The sequence below is a fragment of the Acinonyx jubatus genome, chromosome D3 (assembly GCF_027475565.1).
Source record: "Acinonyx jubatus isolate Ajub_Pintada_27869175 chromosome D3, VMU_Ajub_asm_v1.0, whole genome shotgun sequence".
Taxonomy (NCBI): domain Eukaryota; kingdom Metazoa; phylum Chordata; class Mammalia; order Carnivora; family Felidae; genus Acinonyx; species Acinonyx jubatus.
The window spans coordinates 69,400,410-69,422,146 of record NC_069392.1 but is presented as its reverse complement, the minus strand read 5'-3'; the positions used below and the strand labels follow the sequence as shown (position 1 = coordinate 69,422,146).

Genomic DNA, 21,737 nt, shown 5'->3' with positions numbered 1-21,737 from the left:
TTATAGGCACAGATTTCAAGTGTGTAAAGACATTGTGTAATGATACTAGACTTTCCTCCAGGGCTTGGCAATATGGAATGAAGGAGAGGACTAGGGAAACAGTCCTGAAGCTGTGCTTCACAAAATGCCCATCAATCAGCCATATCACAGAATGGGGCATGGAAGAAGAGATGGATATTTTAAGGGTGGGCTGAGCCTTCTCAATTCATTGCTTGACTCTACTACCAATGTACCTAAGGGTGGGTTATGTTGCAATCCTGAAACTCCAGCATCCAGGAGCTTTTGTTTTTAAATGGGGAAAGCTCTTTCCTTTTCAAGACCCATGGTTTTTCCTCAGAGTTAGTGCTGGCCTGAATATTCTTGGCTCTTTTTAGGTAAGGATGAGTCTGTGTCAGGTTAAGAATGGATGATTTCCCAGTACACAGTGTCTATGTCAAAGACATATTCTTATCTATAAAATGAACAGTCATTTAATTATGTCATGGCTTATAAAAGAACTATGTGGGATTTATCCAGCCTTCTACTCTGTTGTACCTGTAATTAAGATGACTTCTGTATTTTCTAAAATTAATCTATTACCCTACTTCATAGTATTTAACCTGCTGATCTTTTTATTCATTTAAAGTGTCCTTAAATTTAGCAGAATCTCATTTTCTTTCACAGGACAGTTGACGTGGCTCTTTTTCTCTGTACTGTATCATAAATCTTGGCAAGGACGCTCAATGAAAAGGAACAGTCTACGGAAGGAACCCTGGCTCAGAGACCCTAGGGAAGGTGAAACAAGCTGACAGAAGCCTGGCCCATGTCTCCAGGGAAATTTAACCTTAACCCTCCAAGGCTTAGGGAGGTTAAGAAAAATACTGCCTGAGCTAACAGAACCCTTAATTCATAGGGAGAATTTTCTCTGTGAGGATAAGAAAAATTCTGAAAGCTGGAAGGGTCAGAATAAGAAAAACTAGAGTGGCCACTATATATCCAGACTAGCACAGAGATTCTTTGTATCCTATGAACTGGTGTGCTGGGCAGGGCAAGAGAGCACTGGAGAGGCAATTCCTACAGGTCACATCCTGCCAGGGGCAATTTTTTTTTTAATATATGAAATTTATTGTCAAATTGGTTTCCATACAACACCCAGTGCTCATCCCAAAAGATGCCCTCTTCAATACCCATCACCTACCCTCCCCCCTCCCTCCCACCCCAGGGGCAATATTAAATTGCTGTCAATGCTTGCTATTCCACTGGGAATCAAGGAACCCAAATGCTGTCTCCTCTGCTCACTTCTTTTGTGAGCTTCAGAGGTTCACTTCACCCTTGGCCCCAGTTTAGTCATCTGTAAATCAAGAGATTGTTACTACATTAGACTGCAGGACCCCTTTCATTTGTTTAAAGAATTTTTTTAAATTTTTTTATTGCTTTTTCTAAATTTATTTTTGAGAGAGAGATAGAGGAGATAGAGACAGAGAGAGAGTGCAAGAACGAGTGAGCAGGGGAGGGGCAGAGAGGGAGACACAGAATCTGAAGCAGGCTCCAGGCTCCAAGCTGTCAGTACAGAGCCTGACACGGGGCTCGAACTCACGAACCATGAGATCATAACCTGAGCCAAAGTCAGACGCTTAACCGACTGAGCCACCCAGGTGCCCCTAAAATTTTTTTAATGTTTATTTTATTTTTGAGAGAGCAAGAGACAGAGCATGAGTAGGGGAGGGGCAGAGAGAGAAGGAGACACAGAATCTGAAGCAGAATCCGGGTTCTGAGCTGTCAGCATAGACCCCAATGTGGGGCTCAAACTCATGAACTGTGAGATCATGATCTGGGCTGAAGTTGGACACTTAACCAACTGAACCACCCAGGTGCCCCAGGACCCCTTTCACTTGTAATCTTCCTTAATCAATCACCCTCAGCTCCTTCCAACTAGATCACAACTGCTGGATAGCTTGGGGTGGGTGTGCTAGGAAGAGTGATGTGGAGGTGGATGGAGATGATGAGCCAGAGGAGGAGTCGGGAAGAAAGCTGGTAGGAAGCATGAAGAAAAAGAAAAGGAACAGTCTTCATTCCATGACACCAGTGCCTACTGTTAGCTTCTTTTCTACTACTAACATCTAAGAGATAATCCAAACCATGTCCTGTTTTGAAGACGGTTTTCAGAGGCCAAATAATGGATGACATATTGGGGAAAATAAAAGAGATAGCCTGAGGGTGAGTTTCCTTTAAAATTAAAAATAAAATAATAAATGAGACCATTAAAAAAGGCATAAAAATCCATTTGAAACTCATATGAGAGAATGGTTTCTGGAGGGAACCTAAAAACATGTCATTTTCTTTAAAACCTTACCCAAATACATACATATTCAAGCATTCAACATGTATTTGTTGAGCACCTGTGATGCAACAGGCACCATTCTAGACCTTAGATAATGGTTTCATATATATGTTCATGGATTCCACATAATACAATCAAATATCTGATGGGGCACCTGGGTGGCTCCATCAGTTAAGCATCTGACTCTTGATTTCTGCTCAGGTCATCATCTCATGGTTCAGGAGATCCAGCTCCACACTGGGCTCAGCACTGACAGTGTGGAGTCTGCTTGGGAATCTCTCTCTCCCTCTCTCTCTGCCCCTCCCCCACTCGCTCTCAAAAATGTATGCACTTTAAAAAATCTGATTTTCTGTTATTCACTTCCAAAAACATTTTCTTACATTCCATGCACTTTGATATGAATATCCTTCATATGGGACACCTACTTAATTTAGGATAGACATATCTGATGGGTTTCTGATATAAAAAGCCCAAGAAAGAATGGAACACTTGCACTCTTCAAACAGATTTTATTGTTACAAATTTCATCAAGAATTTATCCAACTTAGAGAGTCAGTCCAAGTGTCTGCCATAGCCACCTTGGACTGCAAGAGTCAAGTTGCAGAGAAAAGTTACATGAAAGGTACTTCAATTCAGTTCAGCAAATAGTTTTAAACACCTCTTCTTTTTTAGGGGTTTAGGAGAGATTCAAAGATGCAAGAGACAGCAAGAAATTTACAGATTAGTAGGAGAAGGCAAACTCATGAATAATCAACAGCCTGGCAAAATATCCTAAATTCTGTTAACAATACGTACATAAAGCGCTATGAGAGAAAAATCTGATTTGATCAGGGATGAGCAAAACGTCATGAAATTGCATCTGCACTGAGTTTTGAAGGATATTTAGAATTTCAAGGGGACAAAAACAGTGATGCTAAGAAGCAAAAGAGGTGATAATAAGACATTTATTGAGTACTTACCCTAATAACAAACTGTACAAGATTTTCTTTAAATCTTACAACATCCTTATAAAAGATAACATTACACTAGTCAGGATCTAGCCAGGAAAACAAACCGCTTCCAGTATTTGTAGCCAAGGCCATGTGATGCAGGAAACTGAGGTAGCACAAATATTGGCTAAAGAAGGCAATGAGGGACATAAAAGGGAAGGGAAGATGACAGGAGCTTGGGGCCAAGGTCACTCAGAATCACAAAGGAGACCCAGACACTCTAGAGACAGCACCTGAGAGAGGCAGAGTAGCCTCCCTCTTCCTCCTCTCTACTCCATCACCTGCTAGTGTCTCCTAGAGCCAAACCCGGCCAGAACCCAGCTGAGCAGACCTCCTGGGACTCTTCCACCTATGGGGTGAATCCTTCCAATATAGAGCAGAGGAGGAGAAGTTCAGAAATACATCTGTGGGCAAGGACACCAGCCAGGGATGACACAAACTCCCCTTGCTGATGACAAATTCAAGTGCAGACAAGTGGAAGTGACCTGACCCATGTTGCTCTGGATATGGCAGAGGTGATATTTGGACCCAGTACGGACTCCAGGTCTGATCTTTTCTGAATGTCACAGTTGCCACTTTCACAAATTCCCAGAGCACTCATCTGTGGTGGAGAAAGAGCTGCTTTGGTAAAGGAATCAAAGCCCAATCCAAGGAATCAGAATTCACTTGATGGAGAAGAAAATACTTAGCCTTGAAACCTACTAGTACATGTTAGAGAAGAAGAGAAGAAACTCATTCTTCTCCTTTGCTCCTTACATCTTTCCATGTACTGATCTTTTACTCACTGACAAGAAAAAGGGGAATCTAGATTAAAAGGTTCAAAAAGAGGCAGTCAAGTCCCCTGGCAGGGGTCAGTGGGAAATATCAATGGGACGAACGTAGCATCCATCATGTCTGCATCCAAATACCATTACCGCTAGGCTACTTGATGCTGTTACACAACCTGTGTAAATTTCCCAAGCCTTCTCCCCTGAGCAAATGACAACAGAAGTATTTAATAATCTCACAATACTTTGCTTGTTAACACCTACAGACAACCTGAGCTTGGTGTGTAGATCCTCCAAATATCATCCACACAGGGGCAGGAAGAAGAGAGAGAGAGTCTAATTTGCATAAAGACCACCAGGCACTGAGAGGTTAAACGACTTGCCCTTGGATCCCACAGAGCCACAGCAAGGAGGAGAGGTAAAGGGAAGGCTCCCAATTTCTCCAGCTCAGGTCTCTATTCTGCCACTTCAGACAATCACATAGCAGGGAAAACAGCACTCCTATGGAGAAGCTGGACTCCGGCAGCCCCTCAGAACAGCCAGGAGATCAATGCTTATTAGCATTTCTCCTCAAGCACCTGCCCAACATGAAGCAGGCCAGCTGGAGAAATGCCCTGTTCCTTATTAACTCTTTCATCACTGGGTTTCATTCCACTTGCCCCCAAAATAATAGTACTTACAGTAAGAAAAACACCTTAAGTATCAAACTACCTGCAGATGTGAAAAACCACAGACCAGCAAGGTAATTGTGGGAAATCACATAGGTAATTAGTGGATTACTGTATGTTCCATGCCAGCAAAAGTCTAACAAATAGCTCTGGGTGCGATGGGGACAGAGATCCTGAATTTTAGTGTTTGCCGATTTCCATGACAAATTCCCACAAAGAATTTCAACCAAGTATTGTTCAACCTGCTTGCAAAATTCCCGAACGTTTAACAATTAATTGGCTCTCACGAGCCAGTAAGAGCCAGCTCCAGCCCACCACGAACTACTACACCCCAAAACCCCAAATCCCATTTGCTGTATGTCCAAACTCAGTTTCTCTCAAGATCCAATCCAAACATCAAGCAGTTTCTGCATATGGTTGCTACCTACCAAGTACCTTTTCAAGAAATCAAATGTGTAGAATGCCAGCTATACATAGGAGCCCTTCCCAATCTCTACTGTTCTCCCTGACAGCTTAAATTAAGTTTTGTCATTTATGACCTTAAATAGCATTTCTTTTTACATCTCTTTTACGGAATTTTTGGGTTTTTTACCTTTTTCAATCCACACTATTCAACATTTATTCAACAGTTACATATCTGGTACATATTTAATCTCCTGAGCTAGATGTTAAACTCCTTGAGGGTAGGAATAATGTCTTGTTCATCTTCATATTCCTGCAGAATCCTTGCCTGGGCCTTACACCAAATCATCACTCAACAAAAATTGAATGAATGAATTCTGATGAATCAAGATTTGCCCTGGGCTGCTTATAGATTGAAAATAACTCAATGCTGCTCTGTGTAAAACAGGAAACTTTGAAATGTTAATGACTTAAGCTATGATGTGCCTACAGGAAAAATGAACACAAGTTGCCAGTCTTGATGAAATTGTACTCCTTTACCAGAGCAAAGTAGCAGAAAAAGCTTTTCTTTAATCAGGAAAAAGAAGCCCAGGAGGTTTCTGTATGATGAGAAGGAACCATGTGTCTGCCCCACTCCCTGCTATGCTGTCTCTTATCAATGTTTCTATCTTTGTCTTCTATGATTGCCCCTCCCTCAGCTACTCCCTATTTATAAGTCTGCTAAGATAGCATTTTAGCAAAACCGGGCAGGGGTTTACAGCAGGTGTTGGCCACAACACTGGTTCCAATCCTCCGGGCTGGGAAAACATAGACCAGGGCTCTAGTTTAAACAGACTGTTGAAAATTCAGTTTCCTAAACTAATAGTAATACAAGAATGCTTTTGTGCTAACATTTTCAGAATTACTGTGTTCGATGTTTAGTACTTTTGTTAGTATTTTGGACATTATTCTTTAGAAAGAGGTAAAGAAGTGTTGAAGGTTACAAAAAAGGTTTCAAATACTCCGTGGTTAAAAGTCAAATGTTTGTAGACAGGCAAACAAATACAGCATAATTTGACATTGAAAGAGTTCTGCTGGTATTAGTTTATGATATTCAAGTAACTTATTTCAATGTTTACAGTAGAACTTATTGGTTAAAATTATATTCTTCTTTTAATTTAAACTAGATACAATTTTTTTCTTCAGCAAATCTCTTTGGAAATGATAGCATTCTGTACTTTGTTTTTGCTTATTTTTAACATTGTCTGTCTTCATATCATAAAACACAATATAGGCCTCCATTTAATTTCTGCAGTTAGTCTTATTCCAAATTCTATGGAAGAAGCACCTCACGGTAGTATAAACATTCTGCCACAGAATTCCTTAGGTCTACATACTTTCTCAATTAAGAATATGATATCAAACAACACTTGCTGTTTGACAGCAAGTGTCCCATTTTTATCTACCACTCTGTATTGCATGGAGATCTATCAACCCTGAACACACGTCTGATGTGGAACCAGAAGGTGTTTGCACTTTTGAAACCTCTGGTAGGACTGTTAGTACTGGCATCAAAGATTGAATACGCAAAACAAAGCAGAGAACACATGCAAGGACTCCGGTGCACAAGACTTTTTCTTTTTAACTTGTCCAGATGTATGTCTCAAACCCACAGCTTTCCTGAGAGAGCTTGTGAAGAGCAATGATAGCAAAAATACATGGATGTTCCCTGCATTCAGGGGCATCCACACTTGTGAAAAGACTTGAGTTTTATTTCGGGGTAGCTAAATTGGTAAAATGTGTTAAATGAAATGATGTTTATGTTACCCTATTTTCAATGCTGTAAATGTTGCATAGTAGATTATTGTCTTATTTTTGGTACATAAATGAGGTTTGTGAATTGACGCTGTTGGAGGGTTATGACTGAGAATACTGACCGAGTTAATCCTGGCCTTGAAGCAGAGTTCACCAGTGAGCTTAGTATGAGTCTCAAAGGAAGGAGTCCTAATGACTGCAACACCCACAAGAATGCTGTTTGTGGCAGTTCTGGGTTTCAGAATTAGATTCTTTCTATAGGGTTGTTGACGTTGAAAATTCTTAAATAAAACTTTTTTTTTTTTTAAAGAAGGAAACCAACTAGTCTCACTTTCATTTTAGATTAGCAACCGAGATTCTGAGAGATCAGGTGATTTGTTCAAAGTCCAACAACTTGTAGATAACAGAGAAAGGACTCTCACTGATGTCACTCAGTGACTTCTATATTAACAATCCCTTCAACACTTTCCTCCCCATAACATGTGTTAACATGTTATGCTTTTCTTCTGCTCCATTTGTAGTCTCCATTTTTTTTTTCTCAGCTACCCCCCTTTGTGGATCATACTGTTGGGTCTATCAGTTAAGTAGTCTTGTTTGAAAGGCCCTGGCTGAGGTTCATGGCCCAGGCACACCCACCACCTTGGACATAGCAACTGTACCTCAAATAAGCATATGATTCCAATCAGTTATTTTTAAGGAACCAATATTAATGATGGAAGAGAGAAAGGTACCTTTTCTTCAGAGTAGGACCTGTAAATTCCACATCACCTGAATCTTCTAGATGCCATTTTTCTACTCTAGAGAGATCTTGCTGAGAATGAAGCCAATACAAAGAGAAGCAAAACAGAAAAGATTCAACAAGCTGACATCAAAAGGGCCTCTGGATCCACCTACACCTGAACTTAAGTCCTAAACTGTTGTATTATTAAAGCTAAAAGTGTTCCTGTATTTTCCATTTTCTACCAAGCTGTGATTTTTACTTCTCCTCTGCCTTGGATACCTCTTATGCTCCACCTCACATCATCCATGTTTCTGTGGCCCTCAGGTCCACGCAAGTAAAAATTCAAAGCATCTGGAAAGCACCACTTCCCCTACATCATGAATCTCTCACTTTCTGCTCCAGGTTCCTCTCACTCTCTGAGGGGGAGCTGCTGGGAGCCACTATGTGCAAACTTGAAAATACAAAGGACTTCCCATCCTTTGGGGGCAAACCCTGAGTATTGGAGGGCTGGAGCTGGTGGGTTGTCACTTCCCCTTTTCATCCCTCAGGCAGTCCATTCAGAGGTATATTCTTCACAACCCCTAAGGTCCAGCCTCATTTGTCCAGTGGGGGTGAGCTAGATAGTTCACCTGATACTGGCTTCCCTCCTTCCTTGACAGTCCCAAAGTCAACTACCTGACTGGCTAGTTTAGCTTTGTAAAAGAAGCCCAGGCCAATACAACTTCTTGGTGGCATCTAATAAATCCCATTATTCCTTTTTTGGAACTCTTGCCTCCCTTTACTTCTGAGATAATGTATTTTTTCTGGTTTTGTTTTTTTTTCTCTTCTAACTCCTCCATTAGTATGTCCCATACGAGCTTCTCTTCCTCCATTTTCCCATTAAATGACAGTGCTGCCCAAGATGCTGTGCTCAATCATCTCTCTGCAGTCTGAGCTCTCCCACACCAATAGCTTCACCAAATACTTACAGCCACTCTCTAATCTCAAACCCAGACCCACATGATAAGCAAATTCTCAGAGCAAAAAGATCAGTCCATGCCATTTGTGTTCTGTTTTGATTTTTGTGCCAATTTGATGCCTAGAACTGATCTAGAAATAGCAAAATGATGGCCATTTAGATGAGTACCTTTCACTCCTTGTTTGCTTGACCCATATACCTTAAGGGACCTCATACTTCATAACTGCACACATTTCCCACAAGATGTTAGAGTCCATTTTCTTCTTGTCTATAAACAGAATTTTAAATAATTTTTAGAAAGCTGGGAATTAAATTTTATACTGCCCCTTAGGAACTATAAAAAGGCAACTTTATTTAATCATTGTTAGTGTTGTGCATATTTCCTTGATGAGGGAAAATGGGAGGTTGGGGAAGGGAGAGAACAGGTGAATTTGTACCTCTGAACCTCTTGGCCCTAGTCACTTCCACTAACCCCTGCTGACTCCCTGAGTCACAGGAACAGGTATAGCTTTTGGTTATTGATTTATCTGCAAAGCCCCTGGACACTGAAACTCTGGAATTCCTGTAAATTCTATGCATCATAATAGGTTTTAAGTCTGAGACTCGGAACACCTAGAATTACAAGTGACTAGGAGAGCTTAACTGAGCTCACAACCTCGTTCTCTTCTGTGATCTATAAATATAGAACTCTACTCACCAACTATGTTCTCCTTTATGTCGGCATACCCCCAGCCCCTCAGGATCTATGCTCAGAGGAAAAGAGAACTGGAGGCCAACTCAGCAGCCAGCCACTCAGACACTGTGAAGGTATGTGTTTATGCATCTTGCCAATGAGTCTTTTTTTGCCTGCTCCCAAGGTGCTAGTTCCTGAACTCGATCACATTATAACCAATTGCTGTCTGCAGAATGTAAATTCAAACGATGTTCTCTAATTAATCTATTGTGTTCCATCCAATTTGCATTGGAAGTTGTAGGAGCAATGCCTGTAATTGCTTTTTTCCATGGCTAAGCTTCTTAGAGACCTGTGCTCTGAGTGAGGAGATGCTGTGACGCACTTCTAGTATTGCAACCTTGTCCTTTGGACAGCCTCTTCTCTGGATGCTCAGAGGTTAATGGTCCTGAGTCTTAAGTTTAAACTCTCTCTAGCCAAATGTCTGTCTTCTCAGTTGTAAGCAAGCAGATGCAGAGCAGAGACAAATTGAGAGGAGCTAATTATAGCAGGAGGCTCCAACTTCCTAAGACCCAGGGTTGAAAGTGAAGAGAGAATTTGACTCAAAGTCCTTTCCTGTGGACAGCAGGACGACAGTGTGTGTGTGTGGGGGGGGGGGGCAGGAGTTTCTCACCCATGCTACTCCACACTCAGCCTCCAACTATTCAACAAAATTGCTATTTAAGTGTATCTGCCAGTAGTGGCTCTAGGGCCTTGGCTCCAGGTAAATGGATCTCAACACCTTGATTCTCTAGATTCACCTGTTTCACTAGATTTCAGGATGACACTGTGCCCTGAGATCTCAGCTCTTTCTCTAATGAGTTCAAGAAAAGTCACTGAATTTTCAGAATGTTCAGGTTTTTTCTTGCAGGAATGGGAATGACAAGTTCCAAGCTCTTAGCGTGTCACCACTGAAAACAGAAGTCTTTATATACATTTCGATATATTTTGGTCATCTTCTATGTTAATATCTTAGCCTTGTTTTCCAAGTGAAACAAATGTCATGGTATTTGACTTAATGTAAATAACACTGCTAATACTGTGCCACTAGACTTATGCTCTAGACCTTTCCTGTGACGGTACATCTAGGTCTCCATTTTGGTTTTAATTTTTTTAATGTTTATTCATTTTTGAGAGAGAGAAAAACAGAGCACAAGTTGGGGAGAGGCAGAGAGAGAGGGAGACACATAATCTGAAGCAGGTTCCAGGCTGTCAGCACACAGCCCAACACAGGGCTCGAATTCACAAACTTTGAGATCATGACCTAAGCTGAAGTCGGACACCCAACTGGCTGAGCCACACAGGTGCCCCTAAGTCTCCATTTTCAAAATGCGGATCATCACACATGAAAATAGCTTTACGATACAGAAAATATCAAAAGTGTTTGGCCACTTTGGTTAGTCCAAAGTTTCATCACCTATTGCTGGTGGGAGGTTAAACTGGATTTGCCACTTGTGATAAACTGTTAGGTGATTTATTCTAAATCTGAATACATGCATAGACCCTATCACAATCCAGTGATTTTAGTTGTAGGTATATAACCGCAAAAAGGGATAAAATATGTTCCTAGTAACAGTATTTGTTATAGCCATGAACTAGGAACAAGGCAAATGTCACTAGAATGGATAAATGAATTGTAGGATAAATACTGGAATATTATATAGCAATGAGAATTAAGGAAAAATCTCACAAACACTGAAAGAAGCCAAACAAAAAACAGTACCTAGTATATAACTGCATTTAGTTGTAATTTAAGAGCAGGCAAAAAAGTAAGCTATGGTATTAGAGATCAGGAACGTGATTTCCTGTTAAGGGTATCAGTTATTAAATGAGCACAAAGGGACACATGATGCTGGCAATGACCTATTCCTTGATCTGTTTACATGGAGTATTCAATATGTGAAGATCTAACAAGCTGTAGACTTATGATCTGTGCATTTCTTACATGTTTATTATATTTCACTACAAAGTTTATAGAATCCTAGATAATGAAGTCTAGCAATCTTGTTTGGTTCATGTTAGGTTCTAGAGCAATGTATGTGAAAATGCTTTGAAAAATCCCAATGTGATAGTGATGCACCGAATTATTATTACAATCATCCTCACCACTGCCGCCATCTATCCCATACTATTTACATGCAGTATAACCCCAAGTACTTGCACCTTTCTAAATCAGAGACAATTCTAGCCTATGTAAATTTATCTTAGAATAAATGAGAAATCTGATCTCAGTTTGAACTTTCTCACTACTCAGATTCCTGGATTTTCTTTTTACTGCGACATTTTACGGAACTGAAGGCTAATCTAAAGCCAGTGTAAAAAATGACCATCAGAATTACCAAGCATAAGTCTCTTCATTAGACAAGGCCTCACTGGATAAGAAATATAGCCCTTCACTACTCTGTTGGTAGAGTTGTACACACATGGCTTATTATTGTCACTTGTTCCAGAGAGTATTTTTTCTCCATATCCTCTCCATTCTCCCTCTCTGGTTTACAATATTGAGGCTATTTGGACAACTCATAGGGTTCAAGCCAATCTTGACAAAACCTCTGATCCTTTGTGCAGTCTACCTTGGACGCCTAACTTTTATGATCCATGTAACTGTCCTTAAAATGGTTCATTCTGCAGACAGAAACCCAAGCCCTTTAAAAGAAGGGAAAATGTGTTAGATCAAAGGTATAAACAGCAAGGGGCACTTGGGATGGATTAGAAGATGAGCTAATGGGATGCAAAAGTAGATGATTTAGATGGTAATTTTTAGCAGAAAGATAATATCTTAATGGTTGATTAAGATCTTTTTCTCCCACCATACATTCTAAGTGCCAAGAAAGCAGGAACAAGACTGCATATGGATCATTGACTTCCTGGTGATTAAGCCCAGTACCTAACAGGTTCTCAAATGAGTGAATGATAGCTGATGGAAACGTGGACATTTATTTGGTTAAAACTATCCTGAGGACAACTAGTTAGGCCAAACATAGAGGCAAATATCAGTAAGTAGAAAGGGGAATGGGGAGGAAGCCCAATAAAATGTGAAGATTTAAAACATATAGAATGGGGAAATTTGGATATCATCTATCTGATAAGGGATTTGTATCTAGAAAATCTAAAGAATGATTACAACTCATTTACAAAAAGACAATTCATCTAATTTTTAAATGAACAGATTTGCATAGATATTTCTCCAAAAAAGATACACAAATGACTAATGTGTAAAGACACTCAGTATCATTAGCCATCAGAGAAATGCAAATCAAAACCACAATGAGATCCACTTTATATTCATTAGGAAGGTTAGAGTCCAAGAGACAGATAATTACAAGTGTTGGTGAGGATGTGAAGAAATTGAAACCCTCATACATTTCTGGGAGGAAGTAAAATGTAGCTGCTTTGGAAAACAGTCTGGTATTTCATTAAACAGTTCAAGAGACTCACCATATGACCTAGTAATTCAACTCCTACATATATACCCAAGAGAAATGAGAACATAGGTCCTCACAAAAACTTGAGCAGAAATGTTTATAGCAGATTTGTAATAGCCAAAAAGTAGGAAAAACTCCAAGTGTCTATCAATGAAGGAATGAATAAAATGTGGTATATCCATATGATGGAATACATTTGGCAATTTTGAGAGCGAGGGGGCACACAAGCAGGGGAGAGGGGTAGAGGAAGATAAAGAGAGAATCTTAAGCAAGCTCCACACTGAGCACAGAGCCCAACATAGGGATTGATCCCATGACCTGAGCCAAAATGAAGCGTTGGGTGCTCACATGACTGAGCCACCCAGGCACCCCACATTTGGCAATTTTAAAAAGGAAGTATGATTCATACTACACTATGGATTAACCTTGAAAACATCATGCTAAATAAAAACAGAGAGACCCAAAGGACCTTCTATTGTATGATTCCATTTATATGAAATATCCAGAATAGGATAAAAAAGAAAGAGCAGTGGTTTCCTAGTAGTAGGAGGCTACTGCAAGTTGGTAAGAGCTAAGGGATATAGACTTACTTTGGGGGGTGATGGAATGTTCTAAACTGTGGTGACAAATGAATAATTCTATGAATATAGTAAAAGTCACTGAACTGTACACTTTAAATGAGACAGTTTCATGGTTTGGGAATTATTTCTCAATAAAGCTGTTCAAAATAAAAGTGTGATCATTGAGATAGGAGACTAGGCACTCCTGAGAATGGCAATAGTAATAGAGAAAGGGTAGTTAAAAAAAAAATCAACAAAGAAACTTCATGTATGTAATTATCTATTTTGCCTATAGAGGACCTCAAATTAATCCTTGACTCCAGGGTAAAACTAATCCCTCCTAAAATTGGGGGGCTTATTTTTCCTGCACATATGCAACTGTAAATGCAGAAGAAAATATGAATAAATCAAGGCATGCAGAAGCAAATTATGATAAACCCCTTTAGTACAGATTCTAATTTAATCATGAAAAACCAGGACCTGTAAGTCAGATAAATTAACTTTTCAGGAAAAACCATGTCCTGGCTGGGTCCATGGCAATCACATCATCTCTTTGCCAGAATGTGTTTTCTTTCTCCAGGCAGGTCTCTCAAATAACCCCCAAATATTCCATTAAGAGCATTTCCCTTTATGCATTCCTTTGTAGTTCAGTCATTGTTGCTGATACAATACTAACAGACCTTTTCTTTAAGTCAGACTTCCACTTATTAAAGCCGTGAGACAAAGAACATGTCCAAAGTCTGACAATTTCTAGTCATTTTTTTTTCCAGACGTGTCTACCATTGTTAGTTTTCTTTCTTTCACAAATAAGATGTCTGCAGAGTTACAACAAAGCATAACATTTCCTGTCTCTTAGCTTGAAGAATATAAAACTCCTAGCATTTTCTAGACAACTCCAAAAGTTCATCTAATATTTAGTAAAAATTTTAAAAACTTTCAATAGAGATTTATGGAGCTTCTCTGCTTTTATAATAAAAATTCTGTGTTCTTACTATGAAAAACTATGAAACTTAGGGACAAAGGATGATAATACAGATTGATGTCCAGTAGGAGAGACTGTTTGGATCTCTCCTATTCTCATTTTGCTCTGCTCTTCTAATCAGGCTAGTACATAAACTGCCCTGACTCCTTAAAACCTACCTGGTCTCATGTATAGGTATATGCAAATTCTATACGATAATGAGAATAAAGTTGGCAAATTGACACATTTTGCTATTTACTGATATTAAGTATTACCTGAAGGTTAGAAAGGATCTGAAACATCATACAGTCCAACCATATACTGATGACACTTGAATACCTTCCACCAAACTTCCAGTCCAACTCCTCAAACACAAGCAGTCAATTCTATTTCTATAAAGCTCCCACTGACTTAAAGTGCTTTATAATTAAAATTATTCTAGATCTCTTATCTTAGAGCCTACATAAAAGCAGCCTATATATTATCTTACTTAATATTTCATTGACGCCCCACAAAAGTATAATAAATTCAATAACATTATCTCCATTTAATACCTACTCAAAGTGAGACTTGAGTAGCTTACTTTTTCCAGGCCCATGTTGCAAGGGGGTGGGGGAGCCAAAGGACCTCCAATTCTCTTTACTTCAAAGGCTTCTACTCATTCAGGAATAATTCCTCATTCTTTCAAACATTCTGCACCCAAGATTTTTAAAATTCTACTCAATGTACCCTCGTATGGTAGTGTTAATGTGTGACATTCGGAATTCAACACTTCTAGAGTGATCTTATCAGGACAAAGTAGAACAAAAGCATCACGCCTCTCTCCACAATTATATCCATGGAACATCATCTGCACTTACTGATTTTTTATCAATGGTAGGAGTTTGGGTGGTTTTGTTATTTTACCAGTAATATTTCAACAGATATTTCGGGAGCATTCAGAGCGCCTTTCAAAAGCTCACAACATTCACTTCCATTCCCTTTTTTTTAATGTTTATTTTTGAGACAGTGAGCATAAGCTGGAGAGGGGCTGAGAGGGAATCAGAGGATCTAAAGCAGGCTCCACACTTACACCAGAGATCCAGATCTGGGGCTTGAACTCAAACTGTGGAGATCATGACCTGAGCCGAAGTCCAATGCTTAACCAACTGAGCCATTCACAGACCCCTATTTCCATTCCCTTGATTTGCAAATCAGCCATGTTAGGCAGGTGGGGGAAGTTATGAACTCTAGAAAAAGTTGAGAGAGACAATCCTAAAAACACTGCAGAGGTAGAAGTGTGACTTGACTCTATGCTGATCTCGTCACCCCAATCTCATGTTCTATTCACCACACAACACTGAGAATCAAAACTGAGTGCCCTACCCTTTCAAGCCCTAATTTTATATATATTATTGTAACTTCTTCTTCTCTGTAAGCAATTGTTTTTAAAAGTTCACTATACATCCCTATGCTTCATACTGTGTAACTTCACCTTTTTAGGTACAATCATCAAGATCTGAGAAGTTGGCTTCTATGTGCTCCATAACAAAACATCCGATAAATGGCAGCAAATGCCAAAGCAGAATTAAAAGTCTCAGAGCTAGGGTTAATGGGTTTTTTTTTTCAGCATTTTAAGTATGTTGCATCATTGACTTCTATTCTCCATTTTTTTTACAAGTCTGCTGACATTCTTAATGTTGTTCCCCTAAATATATCATTTATTCTTTCCCTAGATTAGGAGTTGGCCGCCTTTTACTGAAAATGGCCAGATAGTAAATAATTTATACTTATGTGGTTCTGTTTCTAGATTATAGACATTTTCCTGCTTGCTTCATGGTTATTTTTTGACACCAAACACTGGGTGTAAAAAAACTAGTATCAGAGACTGAATAAATAATGTTTATTCCCAGAGAAGGTCACACAACTTCCTTTCTCAGTTATCTTGGTGAGGCTGACTCTAATCCATTATTGAGCTGTGTTTGGGCTCTGTTGTAGCTTTAGAAAAATTCAGTCTACCATGGTCTTCAAATGTTTTTATGGTGGGAATACAGAGTAGAGCTTCAGATCTGAACACCACCAAGACTCCAGAAATCGTCATATGTTTTACAGTCGGTCACTAGCCCTCTGAGATATAGCAGCTGTAGTTGTGAACCCTTAGCTATATGACTGAATAATCACCTTTTGGGGCTCAGGTCATGATCTCATGGTTCAGGAGTTCAAGCCCCACATCAGGCTCTCTGCTGTCAGCACAGAGCCCACTTTGGATTCTCTATTCCCCTCTTTCTCTGGCCTTTCCCTGCTTGCATGCTCTCTGTCAAAAATAAACATTAAAAAATAGTAATAACCGCCTTTTAGGTGTCACTTGAAAGTCTCACTTTCTATCCCTGCAACTGGTTTTCTAGGCTTCATGGAATTTCTACGCCTTGTTCTCACCCTTTTCAGTGAAAACCTGGCATATCTCAGGACATTCTCTCTCAATACTTCTGCCATATCACAATCCTAATTAGGTGATTACTATTCCTTTGGTATGGCCCCGTGCATCCTGGGGGAAGGGCTGAGATCTAATCTAGCTCTCTGCCTTGTCCTCATCCTTTGAGGTTCTCATCGTCATAAAAACCCCATGCACTTCAGGATGGAGGTGGGGATCTTGCTCTGTTCTTCTGCCCTGTTTTGTCTAACTGCTGACTTACATTCAGGGAAGTAGCATTTTGCCTGAAGAAAGTGCTCTCTCAACTATGCCTCTTCTTCCCTTCAGGGATGTCCTCTTCTCTGCCTCTAACCTTTCGTATTCTATCCCTGTGCACCATGGGAAATATGCAGAGATTGGATGTGTATCTGCTTTACAACCATGGATCCCTGAGATTTCCATTCATCATGTCTGTCTACATTTGAGTGTTAAAAATAGAAATCAGGATGATTACTCCTTAGCCACATCAGAGGGGGCTTAATCCTTTACATCATGTCCGTAGGGATGACAACAGCCATGACACTCTTCATTCCTAGAAACAGCCTTTTCCTTTCTGAAACTTAGCTGATTTGTATTTTACTTGTTCTAAGTTACTTTTTAAAACTTATCCAGTTTGCTCTTGTTGAGATAAAAGTGATGGTCTTTTTCTCCTCCAAATTTTCTTTATTTTAACCTCGGTTAAAATTCTGCCCCACCATTGCTTCATTGTACTAGCTTCCTTCAAATTACATAAACTCAAATACTTCAGTTTTCCCCTCCATAAAATGGAGACAATAATAGTTGGTCATTTTTAATATTTTTAAATATTTGAGAGAGAAGGAGAGAAAGAGAGATCACATGCATGCAAGCAGGGGAGAGGGGCAGAGAGGGAATCTCAAGCAGGCTCCACACTCAGCATGGAGTCCGATGCAGGGTTAGATCTCAAGACCACAAGATCACAACCTGAGCCGCTATCAAGAGTCAGACATTTAACCAAGTGAACCACCCAGGTGCTCCTGTTTCATTTTTTAAATAAAAATGACAAGAAAAAGTACATGTGAAAGTATTTGGTATGGCAAGTAATCATTAAAGAGTATATCAGGAATAATACTAAACATTTTACTTAATTTACAGTCTTCTTTAAAATACACACACACACGCTCAGAGATGTGTTACTGCCACCTTATGAGAAAACTGAACCTCAGTGAGGGAAGTAACTTGCTGCCTCACATAGGTGGCAGGTGACTTAATAGGGAATTGAACCCCGATTTTTCTTATTCCTATGCATTTCTTAGTACATCATCTGTCACCAATAAATGGGCCAACTAGGCCATCTAATATGTAAGTCTCCAAAAGGCACAGCAAGCTTAAAACTGTGAGCGATTTTTTAGTGTCAAAAGTTCAAATTGGGTAGCACTCAGTCACAACTAAATCACAGCTTGATCTGAGAATGAACAGGGCAATGGGAGATTTGATCAGAAGTAGTAGGATGAAAGTTAAGATGTCCTACCCAACCTCCCCCCATGCCTTATATACCCCAATCTCTTACTAAGATATGAAGATCAGACAACTAATCCTTTTGAGGAAATCACCTCTAACCAGCAAACTTTAAAGCCAAGACACGTATTAATCACCTATTGCCACATTAAGGCTGCCTAACAAGCCCCAAAACTCAGTGCCTTAAGACAACAAGCATTTATTTTTATACTAACGGGTCTGCAGATTGACCACAATGGCTGCTTCATCTTGGGTTTGCTTCGTAGGTCTCAGTCATAGATTTGGGTTGGAGAGGCTGACGAATGTCTTTCCCATGGATGACGTCAAAAGCCCCCAGAAAGTTGAGCAGAAACATGTAAAGTTCCTTAAAACTTTGGCTCAAAACTCTCAATGTTGCCTATATTCTGTTGGCCAAATCAAGCCACATAGTCAAACCCAACATCAATGGGTTCAGTACAGACCTCCCATACAGGTTGGGTGAAAAAAGTAAATACTTTCTAATGATAACTTAATTTTCCATAACCAAGGGCCAGTACTGGCTGTTAGAATCATGCTTCAGCATATCAGGAATAGTACTATCTCCAATATACCAATAATTAAAGGAAAAGAGCCTGGCTCATGAAAATGTGGCTAATTTGAGATAATAATCCACACCAGAAGGAAACTCCCTTGTAGCCTTTATAATCACCATTTAGTTCATTTCAAAAGGTATATATTCCAACACTTTTAGAATTTTGGTTAGGAGATATTTGAGGACCAATGCTCTCCTGTGTAGTTTGATGACAGCCTATTTGGAGTTTTTTCCCTGAAAACTTAGTTTAGAAAACACTTCTACATTTTATTATTTAAAGCTATAGATCATAAGAGCATATGTAAGGGATATTTATAGTCATATATCAGAAGTTCATTTCTCTCGAGAATTGCTATAAAGATAGTTTAGCTCATTAGTGACTGCCCAGATATCCCTGGGGCATTGTAGTTGAGTATTATAATACAAATGCTTCCCATAACTTGCAATGAAATATTTTGAATATTTAAAGGCAACTCCTTACTGCAGATGCTTTATAGCATAATGAGACCTGATTAAATGCACTAGTAAATCAACATTATTGAAAAGTACTAGACTGACATGAATCATTTTCCAAATTTCCATAATGGTAAGAATATCTATTTGGCTATAGATAAAAGAAAACAAAAACAGGACAAATGATCGGTCACCAAGATCTACCATGGGACCGCACTGCCTTGAGGACTATTGACAAATGCACAATGTAATGGATAAAATTCACTAAGATGGAACACCATCATGCATAAATGCAGAAAATGGTGAGTGTTTTCATTTATCTTTGACTTTCAGAGATGGAAGAAACAGTGCTGAGAAGCATATGACACCAAAAAATAAAGACCCTGGAACGTGGCTTATGCTACACTATCTTCTATTTTTTTTTTAATTTTTCTTCATGTTTATTTATTCATTTTGAGAGACAGAGCATGAGCACAAGTTGGGTGGGAGCAGAGAAAGAGGAAGAGAGAACCCCAAGCAAGCTCCTAACTGTCAACACAGAGCCCAAGGTGGAGCTCAATCTCATGAACCCTGAGATCATGACCTGACCTAAAATGAAGTCAGATGCTTAACCGACTGAGCCACCCAGGCACCCCTCTTCTATTTTTTTCTCAATTTCTCTCTGTCCTGAGTTCACAACTAGATTTCAAGCACATTAAGGGCCATGCCATTAGCATCGTAACATTTACATTAGCACTTACCTGACACTGGGCAGCGCCCCACATGCTTTACGCAAATCATATCAGCAATTTTCATGATTGTTTCATAAGTAGGTTTCCTTATTTTCCTATGTTACTAGATGAGCAAACTGAGAAACAAGAAGTAAAACTTAGCCAAGATCACACACAGCAAAGTAGCAGAGCTGGAATCTGGAAGCAGACCTTCTAACTCCAGAGTCCATGATCCTAACCACTCCGCTAGGCAGTTTTCTGTTCACCTAGATCCTCTACAGTTGCCAGCTATATGCTGACCCAAGAGGATCTCTTAAATATGTTCCTCGTGAAGGAAATTCTTGCTAAAAATAAATAAACCAAAATTCACGTTTTCTCTCATGTTCTTACAATTCCCTACATGTCTACCTCAAAGTCTTGTATTGGAACCAGATACTCCTACCTCCCTCTACTCACCTTTGTCAGAAATGCCAATAATGTTTCACATATTATGCCTGCAAAGTTCTGTTCAAAAGGATTCTGTGGCTGCATTCTAACTCAGCAAAAAAAAAAAAAAAAAAAAAATAGCGCTGTAATCAATTAGTAATACCTGCCGTAGTATAACAATATATACCAATGGTAAAATACCATCTGGCTCTCTTTCAGAACACCCTGACTACAAATGGAACCGTTAGTAATCTTCCTCCTAATCGTAATGTTTGTACTTGCTCTATTTATAATATGCCACTGTAAGTACTACAGAAAATTGCCATGCAGTTTAGGGGAATGAGCACAGACCTTAGAATTGCCAGATGCAAAATTAAATTTTGTCTTTAGGTGTGTGTCCAATACACATGCACACACACACAAATACATAAACTGTGGTTGTGTACATATATATGAAACCCCTCAGCTTCTCTAAATAACATGTAGTAATTACAATGAGTGAAAGATAGGGCAAAGGACAGCAAGTTTTGTCTATAAAGGGGTAGACAGTATATATATTTAGTCTCTGTGGGTGATAGCTGACAACTGAAATAAAGGAACGTGAAAGCATATCTTAACTAAGCAGTAAAAAATGTTAATTTTAATCAATGCTTCAGAGATTATTTTTTTATTATAAGACATGGAAATATATTATTTCATTTAAAATGCAAACATAAAATAAAAAACACAAACAACAGGTGTTGGCAAGGATACGGAGAAAAGGGAACTCTTATGCACCATTGGTGGGAATGCAAACCAGTACTGCCACTGTGGAAGAGTGTGGAGGTGCCTCAAAAAGTTAAAAAAAGTACTCTATGATCCAGTAACTACTGGGTATCTACCCCAAAAATATAAAAACATTAATTCAAAAGGATACATGTACTCCTGTGTTTACTGTAACATTGTTTACAATAGCCAAATTATGGAAACAGTCCAAGTGTCCATCAAAAAATGAATGGATAAAGAGGTAATACATGCATATGCATACATACACCCACACACACCCTGGAATATTACTCAACCATAAAAATGAATGTAATCTTGCCATGTGCGTCAACATGGATGTAACCAGAAGAGTATAATGCTATGTGAAATAAGCCCATCAAAGAAAGACAAATATCATATGATTTCACTCATATGTGAAATTTAAGAAACAAATTAGCAAAGAAAAATACAAGAGAGACAAACAAAGTTAACTATAGAGAATTTATGGTTACCAGAGAGGAGGTGGACTGGGGGGTGGGTAAGATAGGTGATGGGGATTAAAGAGTATACTTATCATGATGAGCGCTAAGTAATGTGCAGAACCGTTGAATCACCAAATTGTACACCTGAAACT

At 39.2% G+C, this 21,737-nt stretch overlaps 1 long non-coding RNA gene across 1 annotated transcript; it reads left to right on the top strand.

The window, feature by feature from the left end:
* The first annotated feature begins 9,229 nt into the window (after positions 1-9,229).
* LOC113602354 (uncharacterized) lies at positions 9,230-19,616 on the top strand. The gene is made up of 2 exons (XR_008291461.1): positions 9,230-9,426; positions 19,557-19,616. It is a non-coding gene; the product is annotated as an uncharacterized LOC113602354 (long non-coding RNA).
* The last annotated feature ends 2,121 nt before the right edge of the window (positions 19,617-21,737 follow it).